This window comes from Montipora capricornis, chromosome 13 (genome assembly GCF_036669925.1).
Source record: "Montipora capricornis isolate CH-2021 chromosome 13, ASM3666992v2, whole genome shotgun sequence".
NCBI classification, from domain to species: domain Eukaryota; kingdom Metazoa; phylum Cnidaria; class Anthozoa; order Scleractinia; family Acroporidae; genus Montipora; species Montipora capricornis.
Genome location: NC_090895.1, coordinates 23,476,863 through 23,490,102, shown reverse-complemented (window position 1 = coordinate 23,490,102; position 13,240 = coordinate 23,476,863). Strand labels below are relative to the sequence as shown.

At 38.7% G+C, this 13,240-nt stretch overlaps 1 protein-coding gene across 2 annotated transcripts in view; it reads left to right on the top strand.

The window, feature by feature from the left end:
- Positions 1–6,230: 6,230 nt before the first annotated feature.
- LOC138030085 (neurogenic locus Notch protein-like) overlaps positions 6,231–13,240 on the top strand; it is a 126,662-nt gene continuing 119,652 nt past the window's right edge. For both annotated transcript variants that reach the window (XM_068877940.1, XM_068877941.1), the window contains exon 1: positions 6,231–6,354. The gene's annotated coding sequence lies outside the window, so the exon portion shown is untranslated. The remainder of the gene's footprint in view (positions 6,355–13,240) is intronic.

Here is a 13,240-nt window from a genome sequence, read left to right as displayed (position 1 = left end):
ATGAAATGAATGCGAAAGTAACTGAAGATGATTATGCGCTGGTGGCTTCAAACGGATGGCATATTAAATCTGGCCACAAATTTAGTCATGGTGCCAATGGAGAATTTATGCAGAGTTTGAAATCAATCAAAGAGACTGCAGGCGAAACCAAGGAGCTATTGGAGAGGCTCGAGACAACGTTGCGTCAAATTTCCATTGAAACAGGGAAACGCGGTAAAACGGAAGTCAAATTAAGCGATTGTTTGAGGAAAGTGAACTAGTCAGTGGGGACAGTGAGGCTATTAGAAAGCTTTCACATAAGTACATTATCCACAAAAAACTTGTGGCAGAGTATGTTGAGTATGTTGTCCGGATAAAATTGTGCAAGGAGAAGAAGAAAGAGGAGACTGAAAGGGAGCGAATGGAAAAGCTAAACCGGGAGTACAATAGCATTGACTGGGCTGGACTGTACAACTCTGATAAGCCGCCGTCCTTGAGGGTGAACTTGCTATCCTTGAAATTTCCCATCACAAGATCACCTTCAAAGGGAAGAAAGCTGAAAAGATCGCAATGATCAAAGCGCACATTGGCAGCTTGCTTTACAGTTCAATGGAGCTAAGAAAATGTGAGGCAACAAGTGACCTCCTTCCGAGGTCGAAACTGACTCGCAAATTGATGTAATAGATCGACGTTGTCGGTTCAAACCCGTGTAGCAGAAGAAAGTATCCTTCAAATCTTCGTCTGCTAAGAGCAAGCAGCCTAAGCCTCCTTTGAAGTCGATTTTGTCGGTCAAGCGCGATAGAGCAGCGATGAAGGCGAGAATATTACACCTCTTGCCTTCATTTGTGGTTCCCACTGTAAGTAAATGTAACTAAAGTTGCTTTTATTGAATGTGAGTACATACAAATAAGATTGATTCATGGAAACGCTTGAAGTCGCAAAGGAAATGTTCGATTCTCATCATATTTAACCTTCCTTGGCGCTTTTACCACGTCCCTTGTGGCTCTCAGTTGGCTTCAGCGTTCATTCAACCTTCACATTTTACACAAACAGCAACGTTAACGCCACCGGGCTTCTTTTTCCTCTAAATATGCCCCAATGTTAGATGCTGTGTTGTCATAGAAACCCGGTTCTTCTGGTTTGGTATGGCGCGGGCTCTCCATAGTGCGTTATGCATGCACCAGCATAGAAACAATGTAAAAGCCTTTTTTTCATCCGGCTGTTGAACAGTTATTTTAGGGTGCTTATGTGCGCGACGTTTTTGAGACGCGGACGACAACCGAGAGTAAACATTTCACATGCCAGGATAGTAGTGACGGTCTCCCAGGTTCTTAAACTGATCATCTCTAAGGGAAAAAGGATACTTAGAAATAGAAATGTGGCTATGTAGAGAAAAGTTAAAAGCGAAAACAGCCAACTTCCGGCTGCCGTTCGCGTCTCAAAAACGTTGCGTGCTCTAAACTCTAAAACAATTAAATCCTGCTCGATCGAGACCAAATCAGTTAACTGTATACCCACTTTAAGGACGTTTGCGCCCATTGCTACTGCGCATTTTTTCGCGCATGTCATGTACACGTCAAGGATCGCAAACCACGAAAGTAAACAAACATGGCATCGAGCCAGTGTTTGATCCTGCCCTGGGTAAAGGGTCGCTTGTCGAATCATGGGATAGCTGTGGACCCAGGTCTTCTTGGAAATGTCGCGCAATGGACTGACAGTGGAATAGACAATCGCTTTGAGAAGGTCGCAGCGATTTTACTCTCTTGAATGTTGGGTGACCCCCATTTTTCTTCCGTAGGTCACTTCCTTTCTTGATTTTTTTCCATTTTAACAAAAAAACAAAGAAAATCTGTAAGTGAGAAGTTACAAATATCTCACCTTTTATGCTCTCGTGCGACCGAGGTTTTCTTTCGAAGACTAATATGCATCGTTTTTCAAGGTCTGTCTCACCTCAGAAAACGACATCAGCTGCAAAAGTTTATTTAGTTATATTAGTTATATTGAATTGAGTACGTTTACCTGATCTAAATTTCAATAATGTAGCTTTTTTTATTGCTGAAAATTCTACGCTAAGATCGTCTTAAAATGTAACGCAAGCTTCGAAAAATGCACCTTACCTCGAAAACAAGCACGGTGACCCCTCAATCTTTTTTTTTGGGGGGGGGGGGGGGGCAAAAGTAGATCATTACCTTTCTGCGGTGCAAGTTAAAAAAAATCTGTACGTGGGAACATTTGGGCACGAACGTCCTTAAAAGCTGACGAAGACCTGTAGGCATCTCACAGCTGGACTTATTTTAAAATTTAACATTTGTGGGATTAGCCCTTAACGCTCTTAAGAACATTGTAACCGCGCCTTTGTTATAAGAGTTTAGATTTCTGGTATAGCATTTCAATATATTTACTCGCCGACTCTCTGTAAGGACTTATATATTAAATCCGTATACAACGCTCTTCTGCTCTCCACTCATTGTCGGCTCCATAACAACACAACATTCACCAACAAAGAGGAATCAAAAGGGAAAATGAGAGTAAAATGGCCAAAAATATACTTTTCTGCAAGGTTGTGGTCTCTTGACTTTTATTATTATCTATATCGGCTAGCGCTGGATCTTCAAAGACATTCCATCTCAGGACCGCCTGAAGACTTTACGTCTTCAAGTTTTAACCTTGCTTCCAACCAATTCTATATTATTAAATACGGGGTAAATGTATATTTTAAAGGAAAAGGAAACTTGACTACGTGCACTAGCACGAAATATAGCGACGCCCATTTCGGTTGACTCGAAAGCTAGGTATGAACAGTTTCTTAAGGCTCAACGACTCAGTGTCACATCTCACGGAGGACCACGACTTCGCACTTTGCATTTACAGTCTTAGAAGCCCCCAGTCTTAGATGGAATGTGTTAACGTCCTCAAATATTACATCATTAAGCTTTCCGCCTTAGACGGTGTCGCGTCATGGTACTCTGAACGCTTTACCACTGCAAGTGCTGATTCGACCCTTCTTTTAATGTAGTTTAGAGACAACCATCAATTAATTGTAATTCGTGTTCGGTGGGAAATGGGTCGAATTTCGAATTTACCAATCCGGCATACAATCTTGTAGCTTCCGTTACGAAACCATAAGGACGTCTGCGTGGGAGGCTACTTCCGTTAATGACTAGATTTATTATAGGAGGTCCGTTTTATTTTTGACATGGTGCCGGCCCAATTTTTTCGGTGTTTTTGCCCCTAGGGATCAAAAACTTTTTTATACGGTATAAAATACTTGTCAACAATATGTTCAAACAAAAAATCAAAGTGCCACTGTCGTTACTCGTGGATATGAAAGTTACCTCGATTGTTTAACATTGGCAGGCTGAAGTTTTCTTAATGCATTAGCATTGATAGTTGGATAATTTTGTAACAGCACGATGGGCTCTCATATGCAACTAGATACCCAAATAATGCATGTATGTGAGGTAATCTCCTTTGCTGGAATTCAACCCTGTGAAATAAGTATACCATTTCTCCAATAGGCATAAGATAAATCTTTTGTTCAAAGTTCGTTGCACAGATGACAGGGTAATTTTGAATAAGGTCTGATTTTTGTTGCCAGGTCATATTGTTAATGTCATCAGGTTTAGCAAGTAGAGCAGATCCATTCAGTAATATTGACACTTTTTGTGCCAGTTATACATTCCTCCAACAAACCTTGTGAATATTTATCACTATATTTGATATTGTTACACTTAAAAACAGATGATGTGAACCATAACTGATCACAGGAAGTGCATATATATTCAGGGCCATGTGTTATCGTATCACGAAAAAGACTGAATCACTTTTGACATGAATGTCTAATATAGTCTTGACCTTGACAAATTTCAGTACGTTTGGTTTAGCCTTGAGCTCTGCACAGCTTTCCTTTAATGGTTTTATGCTTTTCTATTTAGGTCTCTCATATGTTCTGGATTGCTTTTCTTTTCCTGTTCCCTTGCTGCTTCAATATTTTCAGATCTGTTTTGGCGCTTTGTGTTGTGTTTCTTTTCCCTTTTTTGCCACTGCTTTGTAGAAATTATTACTGACACTCACATCATTTTTGGCCATCGTTAGTTAATCGATTATTACCAGGCTCTGAATAATTGTTGACATTGGTAACACCGCTGATTTCATAACCTGATATACTGTCATTATAATACTAAAGTGCTGAAACATAGTTTCTTCCATCTAGATGTCCAATGTTCACAGTAGTTCCCTGTTGTCTGCTTATAGGACTCAGTCTGATAACAGTTACTGGTGCCCACCCCTCAATGGATTCATTCATACGTATAGTAACATTTAATACATTGCAAACTGCTTGCACAACAAGTGCATCACACCATGTATGTTGCTGTGACAACAAACGCACAATTGCTCTGTAATGGGTCCAATAAATTTTTGACAGTTGTTTCTGATGGATTCAACTCCCGCAGCATGCACATTCATGTGATAGGAAGGATCATTGTATAACTGGTGGGCAACAGAAGAAAAGAAGCATGAACTATCTGAGGTACATTCTAGTGCCTTCAATCCTTTTTGAGCTAATCTAACCTGCACCAGTGCTATAGAATTGTATGTGCTGTATGTGTACTCGTTCCATAAGCAACAGGGCCTGGGTTCGATTCAATGTCTCATGATGTCAATAGCTTTTCTCTTGATAGACAATAATTCTCATTTTGTTGGTTCAATTTTGTCGAATGCGTAGTAGCAGATTGATCTTGAATGCACAATAGAACTGACAAGTCTTTTTTGTGTTCAGCAGTCCTGCGGGTAATAAGATAAAAATGACGATTAGAATCTCCTACTCTCGAAGATTGTTACCGGTACGTCTGAGTTGCGGTCTAGGTATAGAGATATAATATTTTCCAAAAGCACGAGATAAGCACTTTCTCAACTCAGAAGAGCTCAGTCCTTATATAAATAATGCACCATACACTTTCTAATTACCTTGTCTTTCTCAAACAAGCTCGACGTTTTCTTGAAAGGAATAGACCAATTTCGATATATTAAAATTCAGACGAAAACAAAACCCATCATCTCGAGGCTCTGGGGAATAAACTCATACAAATCCTTACATTTATTCCCCAGAGCCTCGTGATGATGTCTTTTGTTTAGGACTGAATTTTAATATATCGAAATTGGTCTATTAATCCTGGAAGGTTCTCTGTCCTGGGGAGCATGTACTTCCTCAACCCTTGCTCTATCGCAGGAGATTGGTACGGATTCCTCAGCAGTTTTCGTTACATAATCAGTGACCGTGTCTTTCGACAGTTCTTCATTATGGTCCACCAAACAAGTACTAGTGTCTGGAAGCATGGATTGCTTGGTTGCCTCACTGTTTTTCATGTCACGGATGTTGTTCAAGTTGCATTCACGTGACTTTGATGACTCATAGCTTGCAAAACTTCGTGATAGCTTTGATAAACATTGGTATACTTTGATAGCTTCGATGTTACTCTCCAAATGGCAGTCACCTTCCAAATGGAATTTATTTATCCCCCGTGAGCTTAGGGGATGAACAGGGACTGTCTTCTCACCATGTGTCTGTCGATTCCATTTCTACATGTATTGAAGTCTCCGCGTTGGTCAGTGAAACAGAAAGGTGGTGCACAATTAATTGCACCAATGTGTACTTGTTCAGAATATTTTGCTTCACCTTCGAAGAAAGCCATTTCTTTAATTCTTCCGTTTCTTGCTTCTAAATGCAGCGGAAGGTGCTCAAACACTTAAGTATAAAAGCGACATGCAACAATGGCGGCGCACCACCTCGCAAACAGGAAGTCACAGCTTTCCATGTTGTGTTGTGATTATCCATCCTGATTGGCTTATTAGATCGAACATTTGCATAAAGAACCTCACCAAAACTCGTGGATATATCCACGAGTAAAAATGACTGATCTACGTGTCGAAAACGTATCACTCGCATTCATTGTTGCGCAAATGCTTTGAATTCCTTTATGGTAAGAAGAATTTCTATTTCTATCAGAAACAGCCAGCATTAACCTTGAGGACTTATTTGCTTTGACCATTAAATTGATAAAAGATTCTTATCAGACATGATTTTCCATGTAAACGAAGTAAAAAGTTTAAGTTTTGGTGAAGAAAAGTATCCGACTGGAAATAATGAACCAAATTAATAAATCCATTCATGCATCAAAAAATGTATTCTTATTACTTCTTGTTTAAGCCTTCGCTTTGTTGAGGTGATTGACGATCAAATCAGGTCAAACTTTGGAAGCACCACATTTAAAATTGGCATCAATTCAACAAACCCGTATCTTGTGTACTCTTTCTGGCAGCATTGAAAAATAGTCAGAATGAATCCATTGGTTTCATTTCACTTCATAATACAAGGTGAGATAGCTTTGTTTCATAATTTTTAAGCTCATTACACGGTTTTGGTTTCCCTGCTGGGGGTGCAGTGAGTGCGAACGTTTTCATGGCGTTTCTTTACAACGACTCTTTCTTGTTTTTACCATAAATACACGATATAAGGATTATAAAAGAACATTAGAAACTGAATTTATGTGTATTTTAAAGGAAAAGGAAACTTGACTACACTAGCACGAAATACATCGACGCCCATTCCGGTTGACTCGAAAGCTGAAGTCTGTGTCAAAATTCGATCTGAAGCTTTCGCAGCTTACTCTCCCCTCACAATGTTGCTTAACGCGAGTTTCTGAGCCCATTAACCAAAACGACATTGTGGGAGGGCGCGCACGGTATTGCAAAGTGTTTCAACAATTTTGTCCGGGACTGTAGGTATGGACAGTTTCGCAGGGCTCAACGACTGTCACATTTCACGGAGGACCACGACTTCGCACTTTGCATTTACAGTCTTAGAAGGCCCCAGTCTTAGATGGAATGTGTTAACGTCCTTAAATATTACGTCTCAAGGGGATCAAACACATTTTTATGCGGTATAAAATACTTGTCAACAATATGTTCAAACAAAAGAAAAATGCTTCATCTACGTGACGAAAACGTCAATAATAAAATAAAGCAGGTTAATTATCTAAACATAGTGCACATTGAGATGCCAATTAAATTGCTCTGAAACTGGATGGACTTATTTGCAGTATATTCATGAAGCTGTTTTATTGACCTTTAGACAGTGCCTCCATGCAGTGGAAATCATGAATTATTCCTAAGAAACTAATACCTCAAATAATCCATTCTTATAATGCACCCCACATACAAATGTTACATACAAAAGAATGTAGGTACTGTAAGGTAAACAGGATAGAATTACTCAACATTTTTCTTCAAATTTGTGGCCAAACAGACACACTACCCTGATGCAAAAAATAGTTACTGTAACAACTTAATGCAAGAAAACCAGCTGCAAATTATTACTCATCTTAATAAATAGTTAAGTTTCGTGACAGTAAGTTCCTTATTATGATAGACATATTTAAATCCTAAATTAATTTTAATTATTTACATTTTTTAGTTTGGAGCAACGATAATATAAGGTATATCAAAGGCCTCTGTCAATTATTACAGTCATCTCTTTAAATTGTTGAAATTATTTTGTCTTTCTATGGTACTTTGGAAATGTAACCTGCAGAAGCTATTTCATTTTGCCTCAAATACCATGGCTTTTGTTTTTGTCAATACAACAATTCATTTGGATGAATGCACATTTTGAATCCCAAAAGCATAACAAAATATCCCTTACAGCAGTAAACCTGGCAATCTTAAAGCCAACATAGAAGTTAAGGCTGAGTTCAGATACCAAATATTTGATAGGGAATTAATAAAAACTTAGGCTGACCTTAGGACAACATAATAATTGTCATATAATACAAGTATATGCACTGTATACTCTCAGAATCTCGGCTCACATAAATTTACGTTCCATCTAAGAAAACTTCAGTATCTAAATCAAACCTGCTTGAAAGTTGAAATAGCAACTAGGAGAATGACTTAGCCATTTCACATTGATTCGTATGCTACAATGTATTTCCATGTATTATTAGTTATTAGGTTTGGTATCTAGATCAAACAACTTACACCGATGATGCACCAACCACAATAAACTGTGGTGAAAATTTTAAGCATTGTTTGAAGGTAAGGTCCTATAGTAGTGTACTTCTAAGTCGTTCAAACACGTTTATCTACAGAACCAGATGGAAAGTACTACATAGTATACTATAACTGACAAATTAAATGTATGGTTGGACCTACTTTACAAGTTACATCGAACTGTATGAGGTGTGTCACCCGCCAGTTTGGATTGACTACAAATTAGTATACTATAACAAATTAACTGCATCGTTACACCTACTTTACAAGTTGCATCGAACTGTATTAGGCGTGCCACAAACCAGTTCAGATGAAAAGTACTACAAATTAGTATACTATGACAAACTAACTGCATGGCCCGGCTACATGGTTAGACCTACTTCACAAATTACATCGAACTGTATGAGTCGTGCCACCCGCCAGTTCAGATGAAAAATACTACAAATTAGTACACTATAACAAATTAACCCGCGTGTAATTGAGTAGTACTTATAATTCGGACGCCCATCTTTCAATCATTGATCATTGTGCCACATGCAGATATGTCTATTGCAAAGATATCAGTTAAACATCTGTTACTGCTTATGTTTGATGTATTTAGTATTGAAAGATCGCTGACAATTTACATAGACTTAAAGGATTGTGAAACCTTTCTTGATTTTAGTCACACATTATTGAGAAACGGTTCTTATATTAGCACAGGAAATCACTGATTGTTGCCCTGAACATTCCGCTCTGCCATATAATTACCGGATGCCTGAAACAATTAACATAACCGCAGATAATGTCAAAAGATTAATGTCATAAGATGTATCCAGAATAACAAAGACACCTCTACCCACATAATCACATAAAGACATAAATTTACAATTGCATAACCATGCACAATCAGTGGACTGTCTGTTTCTTGCACCTCAAGAAATTCCCTTCAGTACTGCATCTTGTGGTTGAGGTAGGCCCTGGAAAATATTCACACCAGTCAATCAATCAATGCATAAGCTACATGTACATTTCAATGAATGATGGAACACACCACTTTGCCATTCATAAGCAATCCTCCGGTATAAGTGAAACTGAATAATGAAGCTAAAGGAATTGCAAACTTACAGTACCGCTCAGAAATACGTTAACCAAAATATGCACACAATACCCGTATATCTATATGGGTATGTGTGTATAACCGTACACGTATTCGCGTATACCCATATATGCATTTGCCTCATTAGCTTGCTTACTGTTTTCCTTATCGTTATAAAGAATACATGTAGCTTGACAGCACTGACATAGTACACGAGTCCGAACTACATGACAAAGACGCACTTTCACAAACAGCCGTCACGTCCGGAATACCATGAACCCACGCATGGATGTTTATTTCATCTATAAACATACAGTTCAGGTTCAGAGTTATTTTGTTTCACACTACTAAAAGAGAGAAATTAATAATATACAAAAGGCACACCATCAATAAACATGCAATTCTTGGAAAATGTTTGAGTTTACCTCGCCGAATACGACGGAAGTTCCACTCCTATTTGAAAGGTGTTGCATTACCTGTCACGACTTCCTCTTGCTGTGAGTCGTATGGAAATTTTGATAGATCGTTGTTCGGGCCTTCCCTTCTCCTTTAATTTGCTAGCAGTATAAAACCAGCAGTATCAAATGATACGATACTAAAGAAATTGTTTCCCTTCACAAAAAAAAAAGTTTTTAATTCAACGGAAAGGTAATCTGGCAATGGAAATTAATTGTTGATTTATCTTTCGATTGGATCAATTTCACACCGTGAATATTTAATATTTTTCACTCCCAATTTCACCCCGTGAATTTTTACCCTTAATTTCACGATGTGAAAGTTTTCACCGATCATTCACGGCATGAATAGTCTCATGCCAAGATTGAAAGTTTCTTATTGTAGAGTGATTATGGCGTATTCACCGTGGAAAAATTTCACAGTTTTCAATAAAATCCGTAACGCCCTTTTTGCGTGAAGGGTCACAAACGATACAAGTATTTGAATGCCAAACTTAAGACAAATTTTTGTTTCCCTTCTGATTCATAATCATGAATTAGTTTTGCTTGTTATCCAATAAATTCGCGACAGGAAGCGACCTGCGCGTTTGTAACATGAAAGCTTTTGCAGTATGTAAATTTTCTGTTATCGGCTCGTGGCTTTGTTCAGATCCAAAAGTTCTAAATGTTTTACTCAACAATGCAACACAAAGGAAATTTATGGTACTGAATAACAAAGGAAAATCAGACGCGCATGAATATACGCGTATGTGCGTATAGAGTTTTTTCACGCACGTGATCAGTAACCTTGTTTTTCCACCCAAACAAAAGAAAATGTTTGCATGATAATAGAGCTCAATTCCCAGAGGATTAGTTGGGTACACCAACATGGCCGGCGTTCTATTGTTTAGGAACACTAACATGGCCGCCGTGACGTCACGTGAAAACACTATAAATATATGCGTATGTGCGTACAGTCAACTCTTTCTAAGACGGACACCATCGGGACCGGCCTCAGTTGCACGCCTTAGGGAGGTGTCCGGCTTATAGAGAGTCGACGTAGCATGATACCAGGAAATTTAAGATAATAATGCTGAACCTGTGCACAGTGAATATGCGTCTGTTTAAAGTTTGTTTTAAGTTATTTGCTTGAACGAAACCTACCTGTTTTAGATTACAATGCAATTCGGTTGTCACCTCCAAGTTGTTTTTTGAATGGGACAATGACTTATTTAATTTTAACTTGTACTGTTTGTATTCCGGCGACAAGATAAGAGCTGTCAATTAAACGTCTGGTGTTAAAAAGAGTCACGTACAAGAATTTTTCTTTCCTAAATCGTAATTTGCGGTCACGTTCAGGACCTCAAGTTGACGTTGACGTTTTCAAAAGTGTCCGTTTTATAGAGAGTTTGGTTATAGTAAAATGACTAAGAAACGGCCGGGACCAGCACCAGGTGTGCGTCTTATAGAAGTGTCCGTCTTACAGAGGTGTTCGTTAAGAGAGAGTTGAGTGTATAAGTATACGCGTATATGCGAATACACTGCGTATGCGCAGTTAACGTACATCTGAGCGGTACTGTATCTGGAAGCCTGTGACAGCCTCCCATAAGTGTCCACCTTTCCAAATTGACCATTTTGTGCATGTAATAAAATCAATGATAATTATTGATCTTGAGTTTCTCATGATTTTTAAATGAAGTTCATGTTTGATGGCTACAACTCAAAACAACTTTTGTGTTTCATCTATGAATTGTTCTTTTTTTCTTGGGGTTCTTGGCCACAAAGCACTAAAAGCATGATGTTGTGAGTTTTACCACATCCAATTAAAGCAGTGGAGCAATCATGCAGAAAATTGCTTCTTAAAACAAAAGTTTAATAAAAATTCTCCAGGATATCCTTTTCGTGTTGTTACTGTATGAACTACATTTAGACAAAGTACTTATCAAATAAAATTTGAGGTTTTATTGGGAGAAATTGAAAATATTGACAATATTAACTCTATCACAAAATGGTTGCTACAGTATATTTAGATAGCCAGCTCTACAGTACATGTAGCGGTACACGTATAGTAGCTTTATAATCTTCCATGAGAAATGCTAGTAATGCATTGAGTATTCTACCATAGAATACCCCATAAGACAATTAGATTTTTTCGTAAAGGCTCGCATACACCTGTACATGTACATGCAAACAAAATACAAGTGACAAATAACATGTGAGAAAGCTCTGTATACCAATTGTCATAGGAAATAGTTACATGTATCCTTGCACAAGCAATGTGGTGTGTAGTGGCAAGGTTTGGTGGAATAAGGCTGCATATACCAGTTATTATTTCACTGTCTTCCCTGTATTCTGATTCATTACAATAATTTTTTTATGGCTGGTATAAAAGGCCTTAGGTACTAAACATGTGACATCGTTTGGTCATGAGACACCAGTGAAAGTATACCATGTCATAGGAAAAACAAGTGACAAGTAACAAGCGAGAAAGCTTTGTATACCATGCCATATGAAATAGTTACAGTGTATGTGCAGTGGCAAGGTTTGGTGAACAGTTTGGTATAAAAGGCTTCAGATACTAAACGTATGACATTGTTTGGACATGAGACACCAGTGAAGGTATACGGTAACCTTGCCACTGCACACCACATCGCTTGTGAAAAGATACATGTATATGTAACTATAGCATACCTGGCCACTAATGTGTTCTACTCGTAGTATTGTTTGAAGAACGAGGCATATAAAAATTTGTGGCAAATAAGGGGCCAGCTGTCACAAGGATGCAGAGATCCATATCATTCATATCCCTTTCCTTATTATTGGTATTGTTTTAAATGGCCTTAAATTAATAACGTGACGTGAAAATTACTAATGGAGAACGTCTGCAAAAGTAAAGACTGTTCTTCCAGAGGGAGGGATGGATGATGCGAATCGCAATTCAATGAATCAGCAATCAAACGTGTTATGAAAAAGCAAGGCTATTCTATACAAAATTTAAGGCATATACTTTCAGGTTATTATCGGTGAGGTGACCTACCGGAACTCCTTCTGCATTCTTTTGCTATTCGGCGTTCTAAGTCTTGAATCTTCCCGCCCTTTTGCTTAAATCTACATGTAGCTGTTCGGCCATCCTTTGTTCCAAACGGTCGTTGAACTCCGTTTGCTTTAGGAAGAAGGCCACTATTTCTGCCATGGATTCATCGTCGATTAATGCTGCTGGCGTTGGTCGTATCTCTTTCTCGAACACCGCCTCTGAACTCTCTCATCAGTATCCAGTAGGTACAGCTGTATGAGTCTAGATGCAACGGTTCCATGTCGAGCAACTAGCAAAGTCTATCATTTCTAGGTTTCTCTGCTCGCCTTGGAATTAGAGGGAATCGCGGAGTTGAAATAGGCATAGAACATTCCAAAGACCGACCATTCAACGTTCATGACACTGGCGTGTGTGTTTGTGGCGAACTACCGTAAAACTACTAGGACTGGTTCCCGACGTTATGGCGTGAATGGTCGTTGCCCTTTCCTTCGGATTTCGTCGATTCTTACCGGCCATTTCACCCGCACAAATGAAATGTCAAGGAATCGAGGTATAAAACCTTGGTCGTCCGAAAACAGAAAGAAAGAGGAAAGAGCACATCGCTCGCGCGAATTTCAAACCTCTAAAACCTCGTTTCCAGGGTCTTTGCGGCGGGGTGATTTAAAA